The sequence below is a fragment of the Platalea leucorodia genome (assembly GCF_965183815.1).
Source record: "Platalea leucorodia genome assembly, chromosome: 7".
In the NCBI taxonomy this organism is placed as follows: domain Eukaryota; kingdom Metazoa; phylum Chordata; class Aves; order Pelecaniformes; family Threskiornithidae; genus Platalea; species Platalea leucorodia.
Genome location: NC_138829.1, coordinates 13,484,957 through 13,505,191, shown reverse-complemented (window position 1 = coordinate 13,505,191; position 20,235 = coordinate 13,484,957).

Here is a 20,235-nt window from a genome sequence, read left to right as displayed (position 1 = left end):
GAGAGGGACAGACCAAGGCACTGAGTACTCCGTGCACTTGCAGTAGTTTGGGAGACTGGCAGGAGGCATCCTAGGTCCTTCTTCCCTTGAACAGTCACAGTAAAATCAACAGGTGTTAAGAGTGCCCAGACTTGCTGAAAATGAAGCCATGGTTGTCTCGACTTGGGCAACCAGACTTAGAAACAATTTTTGAAAACAGAGCCTGCAGGGAAATGCGGGTTAGAGCGAAGCTGTCCTAGCTCCCAGGCCTCACACAGAGGCAGCTCTTTGACTGTAGGACTCCTTTTTCCCTCACTTCCCCTAGCCCTTTGCAGTGAGGTGGGGCCAGAAGGAGGCATTTTCAGCCTTCAGAGGACCTTTATACTGTATTAAAAATACGGTTTCTTTAATGTTTCCTTTTTCAAAAGTAGTAATATAAACTAACTGAGTGTGCTCTTAGGAGAGCTTTTGGCAAGGGTATGGGACAATCCTGTGCCAAACCTCATCTTTGGCATGAAGAAATAAACAGACTGTGGTTCTGCATAAAGACAAAAGTTTTGGAAAGCCTTTAGAATATTTCTCATAATGAAACAGTGGGGGGGTAGTTTTCTTGAAATTCAGAATACTCTCCAGAATACGAACCCAACCTTTAAATGTTTTGGTCTCTTCAATTATGAACTGAGTTCCTTCATTAAAAAAAATATAACTGAAACAATTAAATGTTGAATGATGGATATTCTCTGATTTTGAACAATCCTCATTAAGGCTGTTTCCATACCATTTCATCTCTTTATAGCAAATTAAAATATTGTGTCGGATAGGAATGAAATTATTCTCATCACCCTATATTACAGAAAGGGAAACTGAGAGTGAAAGATCATGTGCTTTGTCTGCCTAAGGCCACAAAGGATCCACTGCCCAGAACAGCAGTGCCAGATAAGTTTGCTCTAGACTCCAGCTGTTGAGCCCTATGCTTCTTGATGATGTTCCCATTCAGGATACCTGAACAAGAAAATTGTCAAAGACATGGGAAAGAAAGGCACAATTTTGGATTTTATTTCTGGGTGCTCCCAGTAGTTTTCCATAGTAAGCTGAATGGCAATGCAGATCATATAGAGGATTTAGAAGAAAAGCAATCACAACATTGCAGAAATATTTCAGTAAAAGGGTCCTGACAATGAGATTTCTCATTAACATCACACTTCAGAGAAAAACGCAACAAGTCAACTAAGAGCCAAGAAGCCTGACACCTTTATATCATTTTGGTTTACTACCTGAAACACAACTGCTGTGTTACAGAGTAGATCAACCTCCCATATTTAGCAAATGAGGTTTATCATACACAGATCTGAAACACACTTAGATGAAGATTAAGTATTCAAAAGGCTACTATGCTTTGCCAGTAAACACAGAATCATGTTGGACTGCCCAATGTATCATGAGTGTTATTAAAAGAAACTAAATATTTTAAGAACGTTTTAATAGTGTTCCTTTTTGATTTGGGGTGGAAAGGGAGGCTGTTCTTTTCCTTTTCAGGATTATTTTTTCCAAGTACATTTCTAAATCCTACTTAGCTTTGTTTAACTCCAGCCTTGTAAAGCCTTTGTGTGTTTCTTTCTCTCTCAAGCCTCTTCAAGCACTTTTATATCTCTCCTTCCAACATGGATTTTGCTGCATTGTTCCTTTTTGTTCTCTCAGAAATCAAGTCTCTTTGCCCACAATTTGAAGAACTTCTCCTGTACACACCCAAGTCCACTGCTGCAGGCAGCACAAAGGTTTCAGAATTAATAACCTATGAAAAATTAATGAGACAACTCCCAACTCACAAAGCTTTAAAGTTCTCTGCTTACTCCAGCAGATATCTCTTTAGTGGATTCATTCATGCCAAATCTTCAGCTTTTGTCTGCAATAATGACAATAACAAAAATGTTTAAATCTAGATGCCAAAATTCTGATGTCACCACAGGACTGTTCGAGCTGGAGCCTGGACCCTGCCTCAATCTAGACCTTGACACCAGTCTGTCACTTTGAGAAAAAGGACATACCTCAACTGCACAGCCCTCCAGTACAGCTACATAGTTGACATTTTTTCAAGCACATCACTGCAAGAAGCAGCGGTTCAGCCCAAAGCTTCAAGAATTTCACTAAAGAATGTACCAGTATCTGGTTATGTAAAGGCCTTTGGTTAAAGAATACATAAACTCCAAATACCACTGGGGCTTGTGGGTTGAATTGTTGGGGGTTTTGAGTTTAGGAATTTAAGTCGCATCTTACTGTGAGAAAAGAGAAAGCAAAAACAACTGAGAAATGGTATTAGTCCACTAAAAACTCAGAGCCATATGCTGTCATGCCACAATAAGAGGTTTGTGTAGGACAGAAAGACAGGCTGTGACCTCCTTTCCACTAATTATCACAAAGCTATTTTAGTGCATTTTTATAAATACTTTCCTATCTTCACATTTAGTACACTTTGTCCCAGTGTAGCTCCCTCTCATTATCTGGGCCCTAGGTTCATAACTGATCAGTCCAAGTTCTGATGTATGGCCAAATGCTTCCCATCAGAGTTAAGTACTTCGTGTGCAAGAAGGTGAGAGGCTTTTCTTTAAAAAATTCCTCCTTATTTTCATCAAAATTCACTGCAGTGTCTACAGACATGATGCTACTATACAGAATAGAGCAAGATAGGGTACTTTAAGATGCATATGGCAACATTTTAGGCTGTAAGTGATTCAGAGGCATTACTGGAGAGCTATTTCCTGTAAGTAGCACTATAAAAAAGTAGTTATTTAAAAGGGATTAACAAAACAACAGAGTGGAAGCAGCTGACCTACTGGGAGGTATAACGTGAAGATGGCATGAAGCCAAGAAAGCGAGACAGCTGTGTAGCACATTAAGAAGCAGGATGCTGAGGATCAAGCTGGATTTATACAATATACCAGAGAAGACGTTCAGTTGTGAAGAACTCCTGCATGGGTGAGAAAGTTCAAGGCAATATGGTCAACTGAGTAAGCACTAGCTGATGGAGAGGAATTCCAAGGCCTGATCCAAATTAATGAAGAGACTTTACTGACCAGGTTCCACATTACATGATGAAGAGCCCAAGCCCTACAGTGAATTCTGACCCCAGCAGAGTCAAGTAAACTCTACTCCTATCAATAGAAGTGCTGCTGGTGTTCAATGGAAATGCAATTGTGAAAGGGATGTTTAGGGAAAGCTTCATGGCCTATCATGCCCATGCACTGAAACACACAGGCAAATACAGACATCCATTGGGTAAATGTCTTTAAGGTAATGTGCATGCACATTAGTTCTGAGGGGTACAGCTTGCACTCGCTCCACTGACCTCATTCTCATCCATCTATGTTTAATTTAGCCCACCACAGCAACTGAGTTCTTTACTTGCTAAATACATAATGTGGATAAATTTTGGCTTTTTCTAAATTGCTGTGGAAGGTAAACTCACAATTTTTCAGGATGAAAAAAGTTTTATTTTATATAAACTTATTTTCTTAGTACGCGATTGAAAACACATTTTAAATATCTTTGTCTTCTGTTTAAGAAAAAAAAATCAGCAGATGTTTTTTGGATGAGCTACATTGTTTATTATCTTCCTAGGATGTCCAAAACATGAATCTCATTTAACCCCTAGAGGACTGACACAGAAATGACATGATGTGCATCATACATCAAATAATGGTCACTCCTGCTGCTCTTTAGACATCTGGGGCTTAATTTGCAATTATTTGCATTTATAGAACAAAGCTATACAATAGAAATGGGAACACATCTCCTAAGTTGATGCAGAATTAATTTTCAAAGGGTGACATGCACCACAAATCCTATTGCGTGATTACTATAAACATGCAAACAAAAGAATGAGGAACAGCGTTGTCTGCTAATGGATGTCCAGTTATGAATTCCAATTGTTACAACATGTGATTAATTTACATGTTCAAATTAAGTCTCCATTTTGCATGTTTAATTATGAGGTATTTAAAAGCATGCATGGGTGTGTTTGATCATAAGCAGCATCTAGGAAAAATTTTGGCACTTGCAATTTGCTTGTCCTGGTTTAAGATGTTCTCATTACATCATGGAATGAAAAAGTTAGAAAAAGGAATGTCTATGTTCCCAGCTAACAATGCACACAAGTCAAGAGCTCTCCTGTTTCTAATATTTCCCATAAGGACGTGCATCAGAGGCATCTTTTTGACAAGCAAATGACAGAGGGAATCTGTGAAAACAACATGTCTTTGGAGAGTCCAGTAGTACACATACTGTGGATGCCATCATTTAATCCCATTTTAGAGGTCCCCCATTTCCAAAAACTTCAGACAACCCTAAATTTTAGTGGGATTTCCATTTAATGCCTCTGTGCCATGGATGAACAGCTCCAGGGACTATGCTACAATTTTCCTGGTAAAACGCAGGGGTCCAACTGCAAAGGAGGTCTTAGGGCTGTGCAAATAACTGTTTTTTCAGTTCAGCTGCCAAGCCAAACAGTTGAAAAAGAATGTTGGTTCAAACTGAACCAAATTCACAATTTTTCCAGGTTTCCACACCAAAACAACTAGCATCCCCACCCAGCCCACTGTATTTCATTTATCATGAAATGTTCCATATGTCTCAAGAGGAAACATTTTTGAAAAATGCAAACATTTGGCAAATGCAAACATAAAAGGCAAGGAAATGCAAGACAAGATTTACAAAATTGTTGCAAAAGGATTGTTCTCTCTGACTTTTTATATACAACTCACTCCTTTGCTATACTGAGGAAGTTTCTTTCCCACTGTGTTGACTATAACAGGGTTCGTCCCAGCTTCCAAAGTGAGTATCATTAACATCAGGTTGGAGAGTCATTCTTACTCTGTTGCTCATTGACTCTCAAGTATTATTGAAGTAGTTTGTATAAGGTGGATTATTAAACCGGTTCCATTTTGGAATGATCCAAAGAGTAATTGCTAGGATACTCATATGAGGAGTTAGGGACCCAAATTCAAACTCCTATCTTGATCAGACAGAGCATGGGTTTGAACTCTGATCTGACTTTGCTTGTGTGACTAGGTACTGGAGGATTGCAAGGTAGGTTCTCATCCCTTGCACTGGAAGTGGTTCACTTTGTATGCAGTGCTTAAGCAGCCACCGTTAGGACTGAGAACAACTTTAAAGCCAGGTGATTAGCACACTCCCCTAGCAGAGAGGGCATCAGCCCCACAGACTGCTCTTCTGAAGCAAAAAAGTGTAAAGAGGAACAACTGAGAACACATTTTGGTAGGCCTCACTACTGCTAATCACTCGTGTTCTGTCCTAAGAGACAGGTCAGAAGGATCTAAATCTCCAGAGCAGAGGACAGAATTAAACCATGCATCCACCAGAAACACACCCCTGGTGAGGTCTGCCTCCTTCCCATCACCATCAGTATTTTACTCAGATGAAATTTTCTGGTAGATAAGATCAAATTGCCCCAAATAATTTGCTCATTGCCAGAAGTGACATTTTTTTGACACTACAAATTTTTCTCTCATGTACACACACCTTTGAGAAAAATCCTTCAAACAGGAATATCCTGCCATCTAGCAATGCAAAAAGACTGGTAAATGTAATACCAAGCTCTTCTAGATAAAAATTATTAGATACTATGAATAGAGTCAATCACACATATACTCATGGTAGTATACATATTCAAAAATGCTTATATACTTGAAGCTTCAAGGCACCTCAACTCAGATGATTTACAGAAAAGTCCTGGAGAAAATCCTGGCAGACAGCAGCCTTCACACCATTCCCATTCATTTCTACAATCTATGCCCTTTTCTGCATCTTGACACTATTTGCAGAAGGGAGCTGCAAGACAAGCCAAAATGTAGTTTCAAATGTCTGAATTCATAAAGGTTTGTGAAGGAATGGCCCATCTGTTTGACAAGCGTTATACATCTATAGAGATCCATAATGACAGTGAGAGCAGTACGAAAATATATTGTAAAAATATTTATCAGAAGCAATGATTTCTAATATGACATAGAAACACTATGGAATATTGTCAGGTAATACTAGTCACTCACACTTGCTGAATAACTGGATGAATCAAAGCAGTCCCTGCCCCAAAAGATACATATTGTAACTTAAGAAAAGATGCACAATGTAGGTATATACCTGAACTTGTTGAAATTTTAATTCCAAAGTATTCTTTATCTGTTCAGAATATCAGAAGAGATAGAGGAAAACTGATCATCAGCAAAATACTTGAGTCTGTCTTTTCCTATCTTTCTTCTTCCTTATCGAGGAAAATAAAATTGAAAAAATTTTGGTTGATTGAGATTCAGGTAGCAATTCTAAAATATTTGTAAATTTTAGCAAAAGAAGAGCAAGTTTAAAGCCAGCACTAACAGCCATATATCTTGGCAACATTTTCTTTGAATGTAAAAAATAACCAGGAAGCGACAGCTTATGTTCAGCATCACAGGTTGGAAGCACAACAGATAGAAATTTTACGAATTAGAAAAGTTTTCTTCACAAAATACCTTTAAAAAATGGGGGATTGGATTAAACGAAGAAATGACATTTTTTCTCAAGTAGTAGAGATGAGAAAGAAATATATGAAAAAAAGAAAAAGTGGAAATAGTGTTATTTTTTTGTTTGAAATTACTAATACGTGGAAACATTGCTTATCAAATTGCACAGAATTAAAATTATTTTTTAAAGATTACTGAAGACATTTTAATTTCCTTTGTTCTCTTTTTTGTCCGGGTTTAACTGATAATCTCCTGCGGTTATCATTATAGTTGAAGCCTGCATCTATTGCTCTGGGGCAACCAGCTATTTGCAGAAGCTTATTAGGTTTATTATTAAACAGTAATTAAATGAAAAAAACCTATGGCTTTGAAAGAAGACCTGGCATGCAGATAACATTTATGACTGAGTAAATTCCACTAATACTTCTCTAAGCAATTGTTGTTGTTTTCTGCCATATTTTTTGACTTTTAATGTACCTTTCACTTCACTTTAGGCATTCAAGATTTACTGGTTATCTTCTTGACTGAGGATGAATTTTAATTTCCAAACTGTGCACATACAGCCAGTATTCTCACCACTGCTTTACCTGCCGCAGGAACCCAGCTATGGCTGAGGGCATAGTTTACAGCGGCCGATACAAGACCAGGAGTGTGCAGAACTTCAGCCATTTCCCAGGAGTCACAAACAGCTTCACTCATTGAGCTACATTCAGAATATACTGGATTAACACAGACAAGCTATTAGGGTAACCAGCAACAGCAATTACGGTAGTTACAATACCCCACTGGCACAGCTATAATATTTCTTGTTCTGTGCTACCTTGTTCAGTGCCATCTGAAGACATTGCCTCTCACTGAACTGCGGCACACTGACCTCCCCAAAAACCCAAACAGATCATGAGAATGCCTTGAAACGCAGCTGGATCACTCACAGGCAGAGTAATACATTCAGCAAGCATCACAAGATCTCTAGCTTGCACAGCATTACTGTGGGAAGGCTTTAGTTGGAGCTTTTAAATATTAGCTAAGGAAAAGGGCTGTTTATATAATTTCAGCACAGCTCTTCATTCATTCCATTTGGATTTTTAACAGTTGTATTGCTCTTGTTCAATTAGGGGATCATCAGAAATTTGCAATAATCTGGACATTTCCAAACATTTTGAACACGTTGTTGTGTCAGAAGTCTGGTGGGTGATGTGACATGCAGCTGTGTTAACATATTTAGGGTTTGGATACTTCTAAGCTCTTGCACTCTGGAGTACTATTTTTCTACTTGTTTACATTTCAGAATTACAGGATTTTGTTGGGTTTTTTAACCACAAGGTTAGAATTTATGGGAAAAAATTAAGCAATAAATAGGTACAGTGTCTTACCTTCATTTTTCATGTCCTGCCTGCCAGCAGAAGGATTAGAGAGATAAAGCTGGTTTTCTTCTGTGAAACTGCAACTAGTCCAGTCACAAGCTCACAAACACTCCTTTCCATGTCAGCTATACTTTGACCACACAAGTGTGGTTTACAGATTATGGGAGTTACAAAAACACATGGCAAAGAGCTCTCGGCAGCCTCACTTATGTATCAGCAGGAAGAGCTTCCAAGGGACCTCTCCATCCCTGCAGTGCTGAAAAACTTCCAGGGAAAATCTTCCTGGATACAGATGATCTCATTTAACTCGGGGAAAACTGTACTCCCAGCCAGCTGTTTCATTATGGGAAAGTACCAGTTCACAGAAAAATCACCCATGAACACAAAGCTTTACCTTTGAAACACAGAGCTTTACCTGCATAAATTCTGATAACAAAAACAGGTCTGTACCAGCAGATCACAGACACGCTTCATCACTTAATCACATACACAGATTAGTAAACCCCATAATTCTTTCTAAAGGTGCATGATAGAAACCATAAATAAACTAAATGTGCAGTATTTTATTTGAGACTATTTTGTTCTTTCTTAACTCTGCAGCTTTTTAAAAATGCCAACAGCCTCAATGGTGGAAGCCGAGGCATGCCTCATATGGATAATGGATGCTGGTAACATGATTTTTTTACAAATTAATTTGTGATTAGATGTATAAAGAAGAAAGTGATTACACTGTCTTTGAAGGAAATATCTGAAATTATATATGACTACACTTCATAAATGGAAAATTTACAATGGAATTTGTTCATAAGGATTGTTGAAAGTGATCTAATAAAAACAAAATGAGTCAGTCAGTTGGCTGCAGATGGTTTAATGGACAGTTCTTCAAAATCAGCACTGTGAAGTTTGGAGAAACGATGGCAAATTCTATGGTTGGAGAACGAGTAAGGGTAAGTATGTCACTTGCGGTCTCACAGCAAGAGTGCTTCAGCACAGACTCAATAAGTATTCCACCAGTCCTTTAGCTGCTGCTACAGGTGTCGCATAGATGTTAGCTTATACCTGCCAGTCCCAACCTCAGACACATTTCAGCATACCAAAAATCATATTCAAATGCCATCCTCAATCCAATTTCAGAGAATAAAAAAATAAGATTTTGGAATGCCAAAACCATTCAGATCACTACCTCAAGCCTTCTCTGAGCTTAAGGGGAGTGACACAAGTCATTGTTCTCAAGATTGTCTTAACTGACAATAAGAAGCACACTTCTGTTATAGAAAAAATGACACACCTTAGTTATTCTATTGCTGAACACTTAGAAATAAATTAGAGGAGTTCAACACAATACTAGGGCATAATTCTGACTTCACCTAACTACTTGCAGATATTTCAGCCACCTTGTTTCCACTTGAGATACCACAGCACGATGATTATTGTATGCTCATTAACTTGCCTTAGGAAAAGAAAAAAATCCAGAATTTTAAAAATACAGTCATGTGTCAAAGAAGAACAAGCCTACAGGAGAAGCTGTGAGATGGTCTGCTTGGGTAACTTGATGATGTCTTTCTTTTGTCCTTGAGGTATAGACTGGCATAAAGTCTCCATTGCCAGAGAGCCACAGGTCTGCAACAGTGGATAAAAACTTGGACATTCTGTTCTGTGGGAAGGAAATATCCACATTTCCAAACAAGTCTTCATTCTAAACAGGAGTCAAAACATGGCATCTCAAAGTTTCCTGCAAGAAGGAAATTTCAACACATTCAGTTTTAGAAAAATAAGTTCATTTCATTGTTTAGTTGGTGGGTTTTTTTCCTAAATGAAATTGGACAACAAGCTGCTTCAGAGGAATCCTGAGATTGCCTCAAGCCCTAGAAGTGCTTGAGGAACACCTTTGGGAGTAGTCTGCACCCAGTCAGGCCAGATTTTCGACATTCTCAGAAGTAAAACTGTTCCTGCTACAAAACCATCTGGTTTTACATGCAGCCAGCTTTTACGCACTACACATTCCCAATATTGGTTGGGTTTTGCTCATATATATTATAAAGAATCTGCACTTGAGCTCTGTTTTTTCCCAGTATACAGCCTTGCTTTCCCATCTCCTGCAGGCAGCACTGTCTGCTTGCACAAAGAACTGGATGTGAAGCAGATATGAGCAATAAAAATGTTTTTTTCTGAGGCAATGCAGAGGTCAGTCTAGTCTTCCCTTCAGCCTCAGTGATAACTGATGACTTCACTGAAAAAAACCCATCCCTGTACATTCACATGAACCTAGACCGAACTGATTCCCTGACAAATACAAAGTCTCCATCAGGATCAAAGCTTTGCCATCAGATACTGTCTTGGCACAGAAATGTGTTCATGAGCTCCTGTACTTTTTTCTACCTAGTCTGCCTCCTTCTACTCTTGATCAAACCTCTATTTACATTAAAATGATTAAAAAAAGAAGCCTATCCAATCCAAGCTCTAATGCCTCAAGATCATTTAATAGTAACTTGCAGTGTTAAACACACTGCACTTCTCACCCCAGTCCAAGAGGAAGGCAAGTAAGGCAACAACAAGCTAAACCCCTTCAATGCATATTTTTGGATCCTCTACCTAGAAGCAGAGGATCCCTTCTTATTACTACAACTACCATCCATTACATGGCCATCTAGCTACATTGACTTTGCTTCTGCTTTGCACTTCTGCTTCATTGCCTGATAAAGGTCCAGATGCCTCTTCTGATTCTGGACAGACAAGAAAACAACACCTTCCCCTAATACCAGGACCCCAATCAACAACTGGAAAAGAGGCAGGAGCTGCCACAGGAACTGGAATCATCAGCAGGAGTGAGTAATCAAGATATATAGGAAGCAAGGACCAGAGAAGCATGAGCAGGAAGAGCATGATGAACTTAGAAGGCGGCCAAATTAATTGTAGCATTATCCAGAATGACTAGCTTCTGTTCAGAAAGAACAAAACACTTGTCACAGTAAGATGGAAGACATCATTAAATATTTGCTTCCCTAGTAGTCCTGTCCTGCATTCACCATTGAACATGGACAGGGAAACAATGTGACTGCAAGTGGACAATAGGACAACAGATGGGAAGCAATGACGGAAGCAGCTGTAAAAAGAAGGGATGTGTCCAAAAAGAAGTTTTTCTGTTCAGAAATGGGTCATTCTCAGAAAGTATTTGAAAACCTTGCAGCACACTGAAATGATTTAACCCATCTCAGAAATGTCTAATGGTCTGTACGAAACAGTGGACTTCCTGGGCTATAGCAGGTTACATAATATCAGTCCCATCCACTTTAAATGAGGCAAGTTGCAGAAAAAAGCCTGGATGATGCCAATACCAGAAATGTACCCTCTGGATGCCAAGTGCCAAAACCAGTGACAGGGCGAATGTCGAAACTCATCCTTTTCTATCCTATATTAAATCAGTATTCAACATTCTTTTCTACACTACCCACTAGCCAACTGGGAGTCAACTCAATGTCAATATAGGTGAAAAGGTTTGAAACAACCATCTATCTAGAGATTTCAAGAATAGCCAGGGCTTGCATAGTCAGTGTACAATTTGCTTTGCTTTCAGGAATACAGCCTGCTGGAATCAGTCATCAGAAATAAATTAGTCTCGGTTTCGTAAGCTGTTATCTTGACTAAAGATTAAAAATGTTTACAATGTAGTCAAGTCTGCCAATCAATATTCTCCTCTGTGATTCACCTTCACAGAATTGCATAATTCTCACCTAGATTCACCATCTCCTGGAAAGCAAGGATTCCTTTTTCACCTGGAAGGTGTAGCTATTAGTGTGGCACCTACAATGGGGGAATAAAGGCAAGCCAGAAACCGTAAAGCACTATCTCATATTAACAGACAGTCTACACCAGTTCAGAGGCCAAGTACTGAGCCTTTCCATTGCAATAAATGAATTAAATATTCACAAGTCACAACAGCTGCGGAGGAAATCAGCCAACACACTGGTAAATACGTAATTGGCATTGCACACCGACTCAACGTATCGGCTCTACTGCAGCTTCCTCCCTTCCTACCTATAGTCTGTGCCTCTAGGAGGCACTATCGAACTACAGTCCAGGGCATCTAAGGCATTCAGAAAAGCAGCCACAGTCATAAATCCTCTTTTCACATGTTGTTGTTCATCTGCTCTCTATGAGGAAATGATTTATTTCTGTGGTAGGGAGCTACTCAAAGGAAAGCCTCAAAACATCCTAACAAGGCTAAGTGTGACATATGTGTTATGTCAGCCACCACCCATTAGAAGGCCTATTTCCTAGAACTGACATAGATGCAAGTATTTTCTGTAAAACAGTCAAATTGCTGACACCTTCTCTGATATTATGAAGGTCATTGTGAAGTCGGAAATGCAACTTCCACAGATCTTTTTGTTTAGTCTTATTTTTCAGAACATTCTTCTTGAAACATGTCATGTCATGTCAGGATACATCATGTTGTGTACATGATACACATATCACGTGATATACATCCTCCATCTCAGTATTCTGGGCCAAGCTTTTCTTCATAGTCTTGATTCTTCATGACATTCATCCAATACAGCCACAAAAATTATTCCCATGGACAGTAATTCTCTCTCCACAGTGAATCAGCAGGGCTCATTCTCTGCAAACCAGAATTTTGGTGAAGGGCAGAATGAGACTTCTTCCCTTCAGATAGTACGGGTGGTAAAGATCCATCTTTGTTTAGTTGAACCAATCTGGTGCAGAACTGGAGTAACATAGTGGTGAGTCAAGCTCACTATGCTTGCCCATGGAGCATTTCATTGTGTTCTTTTTGTTTGTGGTTCATGCACATAATCTAAAAGGTCATTCTACACTGAAAGCAGTTGTTTTGCCTTCTTTAATGGAAAAACAATTCCCCATCTCACAATCCATAACAATAAAAATAAGAACAACAAAACCCCACCCACATGAAAGAACCAGCCAGCAAGAACATCCCATTGCACAACATCTTCCCATCTCATAGAGGCCAACACTTCCCAATTCTCCCTAGATATCTGTTCAAGAAGCTGGGCTATAAAGAATGCCCTGAAGGTGAACAGCTCAAAGAGTTCTTGGTCCTTTGCTTGATCCAAGCAATTACTGTGACTCATCATTGTTCTGATTTCATGAGTGACTTTAGTTTAAGGTCAATATGACAATGCAGTGGTTGTGCTTGGACAGTAAATGATACGTAGAAAACAGATGTTAACAGGTGTCCACATACTGCTCCCAGTTACCACTGGACTTACATGTTTACTGCACATTATGGTGCAGACAAAATTGGACTCCGAGCTAATTAATTTGTCTTTAAAGGTTCCTCTTCAGAATTGTTCTATTGGAACTTTACTTCTATTGCAACTGGTAGCAGTCAATAAAATTTCATGGCGTTTTTTGTAAAAAGGTCAAATATGCATAAAACATATACTTTAATTGAAAAATAGAAATCTCTCAACTGAAAAAAAAGCAATGTTTCTCAGTACCTTTTAACAGAAATTTGGTTTTGACAGTTCTTTTATGATTTTTCTTCTGTTTTGCTTTGGTTTTTAATCAAAAGTTAGTCCACAGTCTTTCAAAAGGAAAAAGACATTATTATCTGAAGTAAAAAAAAAAAGTCCAATTTTTTATCAGCTTGAGCACAAAATTTCAATATGTTTTCACTTCTTCCCCTCAAACCTTCCATTTATGACACTAACAGAGCTGACATACAGCACTAGCAGTAAAGCTTAAACCTCTTTGGTGAAACACTTTGGGACTTTATCAAAACACTGTCAAAGTCAGCACTATCTCCTGTGAGGCAACTCACAGGAGAGAGAGGCTAGGGTGAAGTCCAAACACAGCATGGAGATTACTCTGTACAAGAGGTCTGAATTACTGCTTGTTCACACAGAATTCTGCAGCCCCTTCATGGCATGTTTCTCTCCCTTTCCTCCATCAGGGAATGCTTTGCCATGGCACAAATCAAGCCCCTGAACTCTTCATAGCAAATCAAAAATTAAGACAGCTTAAGGCATATAATTTGGGTTATGATTTGCAATATTCATTAAGAGAACAGCCAATTCTGGCAAAGAAAAAAATGCCCTGAGCTACGATAATGAATACAGGGTTTGTTACAGCAACAAGACTGATGGTGTCATCCATAATGATCTGACAGTGGCTGCCTTTATATGGTACCTTGTTTTGATTTTCATATCAATAATTATATTATGTGTCTCAAAACATCTGGCTGGCTGGCTGACTTACACATTAAAATCATCCTGCCTGTGGATATGCATTGGAATAGGAGCTGTTGCAGGATCACATAACAGATGTGGGGAGCAGTAAGGATTCTTCAAAATTTTGCACTACACCAGGGCCAGAGAGCGCTCACTGTGGTCTCTTCTGCCCTTAGAAGTTATGACTTGAATACGTGAACTGAGCCTCCCAATGCCAAACAAATGCACTAGTGCAAAAACTCCTCTTTGTTCGTTTCTCCAACAGCTTCCCCAAGGCACAGAGTCAACACCTGAGTTAGCACTCACCGCATGGTGTCACCTTGTCACCTAATACAAAGCAGAGAAACAATTTCTGCTGCACATTATCCTGGCAATTCCTGGCCAGTATGGCCATGCTGGGGTTTAACTTTCAAATAAATTGCACTTGTCTGTTGGCTGTAAGGGAAGCACATGGCTGCTCATTCACAGGAATGTTGCATTTACTACTTTGTGTGAGGCCTCAGGAACATACCAGCCAGCCTTTAACTAGGTCAGCCAGTCTAAAACATCACCATTGATTTGGGTGGCTTTTTCACCTCTTGGTATTAAATGGATTCAAACAGCTAGGGGGACTAATGGATTTGATTTGAAATTTGATTTGAAATTATGATAAACTGTTCTTCATAGGCAGAGCTACAGAATCTCACTGTGAGTTAACGCGCAAGGTAACTTGAAAGCAAATATTGTGAAGAAAGTCTGTCCTTCCTTCTTCCCTTTCCTTACTTCCTAGACTCCAACCTATACTCTCAGAACAACTTCTTTTGTTTGGTGTTTCAGTATTTAGCATGTGTTTTATTTGCTAGCTCTAGGACCAAAGCATGGGTTTGTGTAGCACCAGGTTTAAGTGTTTCCTGACCTAAGGGCAAAATGTAAATTTGCAAAAGAGGGGCCACAAGTAAATCATTATGTTATTTGCTCTTCTCTTGCAAGAACTGTTTCTTCTTAAAACTGTCAAATTTGCCAGACCAACAATTCTAATTCTCTTCACATTTCATAGGGGAGCTATAAAGTGAATGAGGAAGAAGGAAAATGATCTCTACCTACTTTACAAGATGTCTTGTAAGATGTTTTCAAAAATGTCTTCTACATTTGCAGCAGAAGTATTCTGAATATGCAGCCACATACTGCATATTCTGGCATCTCCATTAAAACAAATACAAGTAATTACACAGCTCAGTATAGTGTATATGGTCATTTGTGTTTGCCCAAGGTTGTTATCAAGAAGACTTGTGGGTGTTTGGCATTCTGCAGCATCTGAGTTACCTTGTACAAGACTACCTCAGAGCAGGTAATGGCTGACATGCTTCCAACAGCCTCTCCCCGTGCATGGACTACTTGACAGGACATTGGCAGAGGGAGGACACTTTAGGCTCACAAAGGTAGCTTAGCATGGGTTGAGCAAAGGCTGGGTTTACGTTGGAACCATGAAGACTTGCAGCACTGAGCTGATATATTGGGAGAAGAAATCATTTGACTGGAATTTACCTCATTCTACAGCAAGAGCAGAAGCCAGGGAGGAAAGTACAACTCAGGATCACAACTAAATCCCTATTCTGGCACCAAGGGCACCAAGTACTTGGGGCACAGTGCAGAGACACACATTAGCTCTAAAGGGGAGCATTTTCTTTTTTGTAGAACTTCTCTGGATACATCCTTCAGCTGGTGGACCAACGATCAGGTATCTTTTAATTGCTAGTTCCAAAGTTAACTCTTTGTCTGAGTTCTGATTTCCAGAGTAATTTTACAACATGAGGCTTGAAGAGTTGGTCTTTTCTTAAAGGACAGCTTGTAGGTCACAGATTAAGAAAATGGCTTATAGCCATCCAAGTCAAGATTCTTTCCACTTTTTTTAAAAGACACATGGCTTTCTGCAAATTCACAAGCTTCTGCTGTAGTCTCTTCTGATCCAAATCTTTACTACTCCTCCAGTATATTTTCCACTGCCTATCCCCCACTTCTCCCTATGCCCTAAAGCCAAATTATACCAATGAATATCTTGGTTTTTATGACATGGACACCGCTGAGAAATGTTAACCCAAAGTCACATTAAGGTTTTTTTGCTTCAAGTTCCCTTACAAACTTAAAACACAGACTAAGTTTTTCAAAAGCTTTGCTAAGATACAAGGATCTTCCAAATAAACTCTAATGTCTAATAAGGCAAAACCAAAGCAATACATGATTATGTACAAAGAATTGTGGAAGTCATGACTCTACAATGATAATTTAATTTTTTTTTCATTATCTTTAATTCTGGAAGGGTCTGGTTGAGCACGTAGAGGCAATAAAACTTTTCATTTAAACACCTTAACATACAAAAATTGTCAGTTGTCATGGATGAAATCTTACGAACCAGATTCATAGACCTTAATGTTCAAAGGAAAAAGAATGTCCTGAGTCCAGAAAGAGTAAAAGCAAAGAAAATCCTAAGCCAGCACTCTTCTGTGAAACTACAGAAGACCAAAGGACATGTCACCTTGTCAATATTTGCAGGACTATGTGTACCCACCTGACTTTGTTGTGCAAATCACTGATATAAATTCACAACCCCTAGCAGACACTGACATGAAAATAAGTGTTTACACACATACCTATATATACATCTCCTTGGAGGAAAAAAAAAATCAGGCTAGCAGAGCTACCAGGGATTTGGGTATGCAGTTAGAAAGAAACTAAATGTCATACACAAATCATAACTGAACCTTGGCTTGTTTAGAGGCACAATGCTGCTGAATTGAGCACTTGTGCTGCCTACTGTAGCCCTCTTATTACTATGTTTTTAAATGTGGTCTTCCTTAAAAGGTAGTTTAACATCCTGGAAGGACTTTCCATTCCAGTCCTTATTCAGTGAGTAGCCCCACTGAAATTATCTTGATCTATATTTGCAAAACTTAGAGCAAGACCATGTTTCAGTATTGAAATTAAGAAATAGTTGCACAGAGAACCTGATCCTGCCTGCCTCCTGCATGCAAACAGCTTAGCTAGGAACAGTGAAACCACTAATACAGCAGAGGCAAGAAGTTCTCACCTCAGAAGGATTAGTAGGAAATCACAGGGAAAAAAAGTTTAGAAAATCCATTTCTAATGCTCAAGGTATGAGACTATTGCATAATGTCATCAAGACCATTAAGAGTAGCAACCAAAGACACTTGATGTGCTCTAATTCAATTGTAGATTACATTTCAGGTTACCTCTATTTCTCTTGAGCAATTTCTGTCAATTCCTACCTGTCTACCTCACTGAAACTGCCTCCTCCTTCCACTCTTCAGACTGCACAAGTAAGTAGCATAAGTAGTAGCTGGCTACAGGCAAGATGTCTTCCAGGATGCAGAAGAACTGCCACAGGACTTCAGTGGCAGACTTTATATTGAAGTAAATTTTAACAGTTAAGTTGCATGTATCATTCTTGATGGTCATTATTACTTTAATATTGCATTCTGGAGTTAATCAGTTGATATTCTGTCTGGTCACTGTCAACTAGGGACGTGCAATTAACAGCACTGCTGTTATGGTTAAGAGAAAAGATTTATCATTCTTCCAGGATGAAGATCATGAGGTTTTGTGTTGGGGTATTTTGTTTTGGTTTTTTGTTTGTTTTTTTTTTAATTTTTGAGACAAACAAATTTGACCCATCATATAAAAACAATGTCAATAATAATAATAACAATTCTTTTCCTCATTAGTTCGTCACTGTGATGTCTTCTGGGATACTCCGCTGCATTAGGGCAATTTTGTTGTTTTTCTAATTCCAAAGCAGAACAACAATGACAGTAGCATCCAAAAAAGTTTCTTATAATTGCCTAAATTGTATAACACCTTACCAAGATGTCAGGAAAGCAGCCAAAGAATTTCACATTACAAAACTGGGCATATCATCTGATACAGTAATTTTGAGCATATTTTCAGTCAGAGTTTACAAGCTTTCCCAACTCTAGTTTAGCCAAAAGTCTTTCATGGACCATCTGGTTCTAATGATACAAAACTAGAATATTGGGTGTCCTTTTCACTATCCTACATTAAATTAAAGCTTAAAACATCAGTAAAGCAAAATCCATTCTTTTTATATTATGTTTTTTAAATTAAATGTTAAGTATTTTGGCTAAGTAAATGTGTTTATTTTTGTAAAACTACAGCATATACTATATGATACAGTCAGCAGAATCCTTAGTTCAGTTACTCTTGCATGCTCCTGGTCCACAGCCCACTGAGGCAAAGGGAAGTGTTTCCATTTACATCAATGGACTCTAAATGAGGCTGTGAGTGACACCAGATCCTTACTCATCCTAAAACATGTATGAGGTTTCAATACTTCTCCCAAGATAAAAGGTTCAAATTATGCTTACAGTAGGTCTTCCTAAATTAGGTAATAAAAGGGCCCAAATGTGCATTCCATGCACACTTGGTAAACCAACTGAAATTCAGTGAAATCAAAATATTAAGGATGTGATAAGAGGTTTTACAGTGGAAAGGCATTGTGAACTATATAGTCTTTGTATGCACTATAGCTAGCTATAAATAGGCTCTCTGGGTGCGACTTTCACAAGTATCTGCAAGACTTCATCTTCTGGAAGTTGTTGAAAAGCAATGGAGTTTTGAAAATCCCACCCTAGTAGCTAATCACTACTGAACTCAGCCAGAACAGGTTACAATTCCCTACATTTCACCACCAGTCTTAGAAGCTTGTTCTGCAGGTTGAAACACAGACCAAGATTTTGGAAGATGTGTAGGAGAAAAGTCCATTTTTAACAATAGAAGTGCCAAGCTTCTATGGGTCCAAGGAGGTCAAACCAATCTGGAGGTCTGAGCAACCATGAAGGTCAACCAGGCACTGCCTCAAGAAGCTGACACCTTCCATGCATCAGCTAAGGTCAACCAACAGCAAATATAATTTCTCACTTATGAAACCAGTTTATGTTTTACTGTAGCAAGTGGTCATCATCTTTTTCTGTATGTTTTATTTTTCTTTGTATTTCCTATTACTATAACCCTCATTGTGAAGTTTCATCCCTCTCGTAGCAAACCCAACAGCAAATATCCCACCTACTTCACTGAGGTTAACTGAGATACAGGTATTATCCGAAGGGGACATCACAGCCTGTTCTATACACTTCCCGGAATCCAAATATGCTAGTAGGGTAGACTTCATTTTGCTTCTCCTTTCTTTCTGCTTTTTTCTTCTCTCTCCATGGTAGCTTCCATGTTACTATTAGAAAATAGTTAGAACATATCGTTCCAACCCTGAATTCCTTACAAAGTCCTCTAAACAGGAGTTTTTCTGGAGTAAGAAAGGACTGAGAGAGGACTGCATGAATTGGCCCATACGGAGTTACATGCTAACTGTTGTTATTGTTCTCAGAGAGTGCATTTAAGGTTTTGGGAACAAACAATAAAACGAACAGCTGAACAATTTTAATCATGGCCCAGTTCCTAGTTACAATTATTTTTAAGCTGTCTCACCATTAGCTAGACTTTGATTTTTTTTCCCAATGAAAAAATATATTATGTAAAACTTAAAGAAATACTGTTTTTAAATGACAGTAAAAGTAAAAAAAAAAAAAGATTCTCAAATGTAACATGCTACGACTCCTGCTCTTAGCCTAGCATTTGTATATGAGTTGAGTTACACATAATTTTTAAAATGTTCCATTCTCTATACACTTCATGTACAAGCCAATTCTCTAGGAAAATATGCTTTCCTAGATAAGTTAAAAGAGTGGCCTCTGAACTCTATGACTAGACAGAGAGTATCAGATTTTGACCACAGACATGTCTGAGCAAAACTAGAATGCATGCTCATGTGAAAGGCATATTTCATGCATTCTGTATTTTAAAATGCTACAGCAGGGACACATCAAATCAGAGTAAGATGACAGCTCACACAAGCAAATGAGAACAGGAGAATAAGATGGCACAAGAACATGAAGACATTCGGAGAGACTACTGACCAAGAATATCCTTTTAAGATGCCTTCTTCATTCATTCAAGGCCTGATTGAATTACTTCCACTGGAGTCAACAGGAAGACTTGTGGTCTTCACTGTCTGTTATTGTGGCTCATTACTTGTGTTACAGTAGCACACTGAAGATTCAATTAAGCTCAAGCGCTGTAATACCAAACGCCATACAAACACTC